This window comes from Neolamprologus brichardi, chromosome 6 (assembly GCF_056152115.1).
Source record: "Neolamprologus brichardi isolate AB-2024 chromosome 6, ASM5615211v1, whole genome shotgun sequence".
NCBI classification, from domain to species: Eukaryota; Metazoa; Chordata; class Actinopteri; order Cichliformes; family Cichlidae; genus Neolamprologus; species Neolamprologus brichardi.
The window spans coordinates 25,467,259-25,476,082 of record NC_142109.1 but is presented as its reverse complement, the minus strand read 5'-3'; positions in this window follow the sequence as shown (position 1 = coordinate 25,476,082).

Genomic DNA, 8,824 nt, shown 5'->3' with positions numbered 1-8,824 from the left:
TGCTATACATGTTACATGGCACAGATAACCTGATAGCTGGATTATCAGCCCTCTCTTAGTTAACAACGTCCACAAAATCTGTTTTAAAAAAAAGCCTGAATTGGAAAAAATATTTAGCATCTTTTTTGTAGTTAAATGGATCACAATTTGAAGTACGGAGGACAGCGAGATGGGGCAATGAGTTGCTGTGATCTCCAACTAGACACGTGATTGACAGGGCTAATGCTATGGCTCTTTCATTCATATATCCTGTGTGAGTCATCCCTCATTCTTAACACACCTGAAACTGATTTGGTCAAATGTCACAATGGCAAAAGTTAAAGAGAGATTGCAGTCCATTGTTCGACTTTCAGCCAGCTTTAATCATCATTAGAGTCTTCACTGCCTTAATGAAGGAACAATGGGCTGGGGACCTCCCAAACCTGCAGTCAGCTGAGACTGAAGACGTCACTTGGATGAGTGACGAAACGTTTCTCCCACAAAACCCTACATCCAGATGAACAGAATCAACTTTTGGAGATTTACTTTCCTGGATGATTGAGAATGCATCAAGACGAGAAAGCATGATGTTTGTTTAGTAGTGTTTAAAGCATTTTGCACAGAATATTTCCCATTTCATTTAACACGGTGTGTTGAGTTCAGTATCGATATTGACCAAACACTATAATTCAAAGGATTATTTACTAGCTGCTCACTTCAAAGTCCAGTTAGCAGCTGTTCAAAAATTATAATCTTAAAGTTCCCCTTTTTTACTATAAAAGGCCCAGTCTTATGAAATCATCAGTTCTTAATCACAGAAAGTTGATTGCATTTGACTTGATGGAACTCAGGGAGGCTTTATATGTGAAAAGGGAATGACCATTGCTGAACTCTGTCACCATCACCATCCCAACACTGTGAATAGTACTCATAGTCACTGATCAATGGTCATGATAATTTGCATATTAACGATCATGAAACTGAGCTTGCAACTTGGTGCTAGTTTCAGTCATTGTGCAACTGCAGTGTTTATAAGGTTGGGGACACCTGCAGTTGGCTGAGAGTGAAGAAGTCACTTGGATGAGTGATGAAATGTTTCTACAACTGCAAAACTTTGCAGCAGATATGCAAATAACAGATAACTAGAAGTCTGGGGCAAGACTTCCCGTTCCTTGTTCACTATAAATACAGATAAATTAAAAATGTGTTTCATCATCAGATGACAGTGAGTGCTTTTGAGATTGCACGTCAGTGAATGTGTTCTTCATTTACTGTTTTTTCCCAAAGCCTCCTCTACTGAAGCTTGTATTACCAAAATCTGGCTCCTTTTGTACAGATTCTATATTTTATTGTGTGGTTATATGAAACATTTTGTAAAGGCTTAAACCTCTGTGGAGGCAAAAACAATGTTCCCAGTGAGAACAACTTCTTCAAACATCTCATGGAGCTACCAATAATTAGCAACTTAACTAGCTATAATAACATTTTACAGATATGCGACTTAAAGTGCACTGCAAGCTTTTGTGGGTATAGCAAAATGAATTAAAGGTAAAGGTGCTTAGGATAGTCCAAAAAATAATCCAATTCTATCTTTGGATAAAAGCTGTGCATGAAGATCAAAAGCTAGGGAAAATCTTGTAAATGGCCCTTGAGGTAAGCATGTTTTATCACTCTGTGCATCTGTTTGTTAAAGTTTAATAATTCAAACAAAATTTAATTAAGGCTCTGAAAGGAGAGTGAAACTGGAGTAAGCTAGTTAGCATAACCAAGAAACATGTCAATCTTTAGAATTACTTTAGCACACCTTAAGTACTCTTCACACGGGACTAGAATTACCTGAGGCCCACGTGTGATTAAGGGATTTGCCCCCCACGTAATGTTTGGTAACCTTTAATCTACTTTGTGCAGGCTAAGTGCTTGAACAGGCTCTATAGTTATCGGAGTACTGAATAACCCCCTGTTGTGACATCCACAGGACCCCTGTGTACTGGGGTCAAGGCTAAAACGGCCTAACAAAGCCTAACTCTGTACAGTACTGATGGAAGACTGCCTGTACCCTGAAACATCTGGCTGGTGTGAAACTGGGAAGAGAGCAGCTCTTTCTTATTTGCCTGAAATTCTTTTATGTGTCCAGCTGCATTTCACATCAAGGAGATACTGTCATGCATAGGATGGTGCCAGCATACTGGCTCATCAGCTTGGCAACATGTTTCAGATAAGATTACATAGTGCTTTCGTTCATATCTGCCCAGTTGTACAGGCTGGAGCACGGTTACATTGTGTCTAGTTAGGACACGGTTCAGTGTGTGTGTAATCCTCTGATAGGGGTGTACAGTGTAGGCTAAGAGGAAAAGAACATCACACAAACGGTACCTGAGTACCAGCATATGGATACTGACTGAAACTTTATGTCAGACACAGCAAGAGAGAAACATCTTAAAAACTAGGAAAGAGAGAGAGGCATGTATGACTTAAAAGTTTTCAAGAAACAGGTGGGTTTCGGAGAAGATAAAATAGAGAGGAAAAAAACTATATGGGTTCTTAGTGCTTTGCTGGTCTGTCGGGTTACAATCTTCCTTTGAAGTGTGTGTGTGTGTGTGTGTGTGTTTGCAGGGAGGGGGAGGCATGTTTATGTGACTCAAAGTGACTGCACAGATTCATGTCAGCACAACTTCTGTGTGTGTGCGTGTGTGTGCGTGTGATCTGTGAATCTGTGTGAAGGTGAGCCAGGGGTTCTCCTGACTAGAGGGCTGTCTGACTGATGTGTGAAGGCCTGTGTGTGTGTGTGTGTATGTGTGCATTGCCATGCCTCAATCCTGTTTCTTCTTTCTCTGTCTATCCTCTGTGGGGTTTTCCACTGACTGGTTAGATCTCCACTGCTGGATCCATGCAGGAATGATCATAGAAAACAGGGGAAAAAATGTGGTAAAATTCTTTAAATCTTGTCAAACCTCCCTCTAATGTTTCTCACCTTTCTCTTCCAAGTAGTGGGAAAAAAGCTCCACTGAGGCATTTGTCTTACTCTGTTACACATACTGTTGTTTCTGCTGGAAGGCTAAATGTTTTATATCTCCACTAAAATAACAAGAAAATTCAATATTATCTGCTTCAGGAGTATAGTATCTTATTTTGACACAGAATTTTGAACTCATGGGCAGAACGCTGAAGGTAAATTAAATTTAACCTTCTTCAAACGCTACTTCTTTAGCAAAGTACTTTTAAGCCAATGTACCTCTAAATGTACTGTTCTGACAAACTATAAGCTCTAAGCATAACAGTGTGTGTGTGCTGGTACGTATGTGCAACAAGCAGAATCCACACAGGTGTTCTTCCTGCAGACGTCAACACACACACACTCCTAAGGTGTGCGTACTCAAGCTTTCATCAGGTCTCTGTGTGTGAGATTAATGGTTCTGTGGGGGTGACTCAGCTGCGATGAATTCACAGAAGAAAAAGTGTTCATCCCAAATTCTTAGACATATTAGACAGCTATGAACTCATCCACCTTCTTGATAGATACGTCTTAATAAACTTAATTAAGTGCTGTTCAAACTAGAAAGAAACAACTGAGTAGTTGAGCTTTAGCCTGCCTTAATGATGGACCTTTTGGGGATCTTTTTTTTTTTAGCTTAATGAGAACATTTTCAGTTTCTCTCATTTTAATGATCTCAAGGTACTTAGTTTGAAAAAAATATATAGTTTGATTAAAGATGCATTGATGAGTATCAATAGATCGAATGGTTGGATATCATGATGGAACATATGGCAGCTAAGCAGCCAAATATCAGTGGAAAGTAAAACTGAAGAAAAGGGAGCGTGAATCCTGGAATGGTGTTCTTTGGATGGTCAGCAACGCAACTCAAAATAAATAAAAATGTTGTGGCTGTTGCCAGTTTTGATGTGTGTTATATGTTGTTGTAAAGTTGTTGTTGGTAGGTGTAGATGTTTATCTAGCTTTAAGCCTCAGTCAGACAGACCTAGACACTCATTCGGCAGAGTCATTTTGCAACCACTGGTAATGAAGAGAAAATGAATACTCACCAACCTGTTACGAGTGAAGGTTGCTGGCAGTCGTTGCGAAATCGATTGCTAAAGCCCCCAGTCAAACAGGCATAGACTGGTCAGTGAGTCTTTGGCACAACCTACGGAGAAGTGTGTGTGCCGTGTTCAATTGGGAAGTTGTTTGTAGAGTTTACCAGCAGCCGCTAGCATTGGTGTCAAAGAGGTATATGTTGCTGGACCAAAAACCTCCTTGTGATTACTTTGGTTGCCAAAGTAATCCTGTAGTTTGACTTGTTTATAGACTAATTGCTGAGTGGTAGTCAAACTATCAAAAGTGTGACGCAAACCTGAAATGTTCTGATTTGCATTCACCTTCAAAATAAAAGTTTTACCTTTTGAAATATGCTGATTGCAGTGGCAAGGCACCACCTTTACTTTGAAGGGGAATGTTCACCATTGCCATTGTTTGTCACTTTTATTCCAACTTCTCTACATGTCAGAGAGTGAAATGGTGAGTGTTTGTAGACCAGCTGATGTCTTTCATGCAAACTACAGGTTGCTTGCAACCAAAGCAATAACAAGGAGATCTTAGTGCAGTCTCCCAGCATCAGTTTCAGGAACCACTAGCCAACTGGTTGGGAAATACTGATTTTTGACTTGCAACCGGAGGATCTAGTGGTATTCTGTGTGACTGAGGCCTTACTGTGCACCAAATGGAAGTCCCAGATAAAGGGAACTAAAACCAGGGGGAAGCCACACAGCTTTAAAGCCATTTGCGTATATCTCTGCCATTGGCTATGTTGTTTTTAACAAAATCTTTCTATTCTGTCTTTCCAAAAAATAAAGTTTTAAAAAATAATTTCTAAATTTTGCTTTAATTCTTTTAATATTTTTTCCACCAAGGACAAGTTCAAATGGCTTTTTTGGTCAATAGATGTTAATCTAATACATATTATATAGATTACTTAATGCATTAAAACTACTCACAAATTTACAAGCAAAAGCATTTACAATAACAGAAACTAAAGCATAAAGGACATGAAAAAACTAGAAAAAAAATAAGCGATAAATTATCTCAGAAGACACAACAATACTGAGGTAAACCACATCACAGGAAAAAGTAAACCAAGTGTACTTGAAATGCAACTCCACACCCTCCTGCTGTTTTTGCTGGGTCTGTTTCAATGAAAGAGTGTTACCTGACATATTGCAGATGAAAGATTCACACCGGTGCGCACATTTTCAACCCTGTTATCATCAACAGTTCTTAAGCAGTCGTTGAACATGTTGTTAAGCAGAAGGTAGAGTCCATGTAAAATACCCATCTAACCACTGACTTCAGCTCATATCCACACACCTAAAAACCACAAATTATACAAGACATGGGTAGGACACGAGATTGGGGGAAAAAAACGAAAGGTGAAGTTTTGTAAGATCAAAACATTCTACGGATTTTATTTTAAAAATCAACTTTTTTTTTTTTTTTTGCACAATCACAATGTTTTCTTAGTTTATAGAGGCTGCTGACAGTTAGCAGCTGGCAGTAGTTTAATTACCTTACCTTTTAAGTCATGTAAAAATATAAACAGGGCATAATTGGCAGTGCAAGAGTTCATAAAATCAGTGGTTTTTCCTCTAACTGCAGTTTCTGCCTTCTTTTTAATTAATTTAGATGACTGAATGATGCTTGTGGTGTCATTTAATGCATGTTTTTGCACAAACAGAGGTATAAAGTGGATGACAAACTCAGTCCAACCTGCAGGTGTGACTAAAAAACAACAGGAGCAGAGGTTTTTGAAAGCCGTACAGGAAATGCACATTGTGGGAAAGAAGTCAAGCAAAATAACCCATTAAGCTAGCCAGGTTGGATGTTTTCTTTTGGACCATAAGATAATTTAAGTTCATTTCCTGCATTTAGTCGTACTCGTACCTCAAACTGACTGAAGAATAAAAGCACCTCAGCCACTCTAGCTTTTTCTTTGTTTTCCTTTTTTGTACTGCTATTAAATTATTTGAAATAAAGAACAGTGAACTCAAGTGTAGAGTAAAAGAAGACTCAAGCTAGAATTACCCTCCTCCTTGTGTGTAGATGCATATAAAAGTCAATTATAGGTTACAGAAGATCGCAGGGAAGCTAGTGCGCATTTTTTCTGTCTTAGAAAAAAGCACACACAAACATGCCATGTGTCTACGTGCAGTATGTAAATCTGTATCCAGATAACTAGTTTTGTAAATCTATACAGCAATGGTTTGAGCTAAATGCTCTGCTGACACGGTAATATTAATATACTTGTGTTCAGAGGTTAAATAATTTACATATCTTCACCATCTTGTCTTAGTCTGTTAGTACTCTATTAGCTGTGGCTGATGGGAAAGTTTCAAAGCTGTTTGGCCAAAATCCAAAATATTGGAGAAACTAAAATTGTCCCTTTTATTTTTACTAGGTTGAAAACATCATTGAGATCACCAACGTTGATCAAAGTTCATCCTTAGGCAAAAAAAATTTCCACCTTTACATCCATCTGTTCACTTCTTATTCGTTTTAGTGTCATGGGGGTGGTGGAGCCTGTCCCAGCTGTAACAGTGCAAACCTGGACACTTTGGGCAAGTCACAAGTCTATTGTGGGGTGAAATATGAAGGCAAGAAAATTGGTAAGTAGAACACTTAAATAAATAAATCCAATTTTTATGCTAATGATAGATGAGGTTAGGGTGAAGGAAAGTTAAAAACAGTAAGGCTGAGACTGTGCAGGAGAGTGGTGCAAATTGCACTACATCATAAATCTAAGAAACATCTCCAGGAAGGTGTAATGCACAATTCAAATTCCTGTCTGGACCAAAATGGTGAAAATTAGTGTGTAGTGCAAAGTGGCCAGTGTTCCAGTAACTGCCCCTTAGGTGATACTTGTATAATTTCCTTTTGATCACAGAAATAAATTTTCAATCAGCTTCATTTTGAATACAATATTGTTAACTTTCACATCAGAGTGGCTGCATTGAAATTTTCAATACTACCACAAGTCTCAAATCATTTTACTCATCAAGGTAAGAACCTGTACTTGTGGATTACAGATGGGTTTCGGATGCCAGATTGCTGTTTATAGTGGGTTTTATAAACTTTAGTTCCCCTCATTGTGAAGCTTAAGAAAAAAAAAAAGAAACTTCTAGATCAAATAAATTGGATTGTTTTCCTTTTTTAACTTATGTTACATTTTATAGACGGGAAGTGATACCGTAACTTGAGAAACAATGAAAATGTAGGGGGGAAAGTAATGAAGGAAAAGAAGGGATTAAAGATAAGACAGTAGACACTTAATCCCTTGTGGTTCTCCACCCTTGTGATGTAAAATTATTTATGAGGCTTACTGTGAACATGTTTGCTCAGTGTTATGGATTCGTGGACAAATTCACTCTTAAATTCTTAATAGGAGGGGAACTATCCATTAGCATACGACACAAAGGGGACTACAGGGAGAAAGAGTGCAATGAGGAAGAGAAAACAGAAAAATCTAATTTGCATTTGAGAGAAAACAGAAGAGAACAAATGTGAATGCTAAGAGGATGATAACTACCAATATTATGCTTGAGTAGAATATAATATTCACCATTTACAGCATATAAAAGACAACATTTGATTAAAAAAATCTTTTTTTTAACTATATAGATAAATATGTTGAGTTGATATTATTCAGTTTCATTTAAAACTACTTTGAAAGGTCAGTTTCCAGTTGTTTTGGCTTTGTTAGCTTGATGTAAAAGAATCAAGTAAAAGGACATATTGTGTGCGCAATTACATTTTTTGGGAGTAACCCATTCACCACAGAGGAAACAGACCTGGAAGATCCCTTTGTAAAATAAAGGGACTGTTTGTTCTTTGCTTTTTAATTTAAAGATTTATGTGTGCAAAACAGATACTCTCCATCCCTGAATTCTTTTTCTCTTGGGAAACTAATACTTCCTCTTTGGAAAAAAAAAATCATAACTCTCACCTATATGTTGCTTGTCCATGTCTGGAGTCTGTGTCCTCTTCTTTACCTCATTGTGGTGCATCAAACCCTAGTAGACTTGTTAATTCTTCTTATGACTGGACAGTTGTAAACACCAGTCAGAGTTTGATGACTGCTGAAAAAAGCAGCAGCAGTGAGTATTTTCTCGCCAGCAGGGAGAAGTGTTAACAACATAGCATTTTGTGAAGCGACACAAAGGTGAGACAGGCATTTTATTGGGGTTTCAAAGAGGGATACAAACATAAAAACTCTAAGGATAAAGAATCATAGGTTAGTGTGGCAAATGTCCACTTACTCACTTGTTAGTGACAGCCTGTTGTGAAACTTCAAGCTGTGCATTTCTGGCATCAATAGCTTGGTGTTTTAAAACATGACATGACTACCAAGGGGCAGATCTGACTGAGTAAATGATGAACATCCCACGCTCGCTGGGAACAGTAATTTTACAAAATGAGCATAGCTTTGATTTAAAAATGACACGAAAGCAGTGAACAATATCAAAGGGTTAGGTCGAAGAGTGAGCAGCAGTGCAGATACCTTGTTGATACCTGAGGTGAAAAGAGAATGGCCACACAACTTTGAGATGACAGAAAGGTAGTAATTTGTTACTTTCAACATATGCAGAAGAGCATATTTGAATGCACAACAAATTGAATGTTGAAGTAGATGGACAACAGCAGCAGAAGACCACTGGGTGCCACTCCTGTCAGCTAAGAACAAGAAACTTAGGCTAGAAATTAAACAAATTAGACAAAAGAGTCTTAAAAGTCTTTTAAAAAAATGGTGCCTGGTCGGGTGTGTCTCACTTTCTGCTGTGATATTTCGATGGTAGGGTC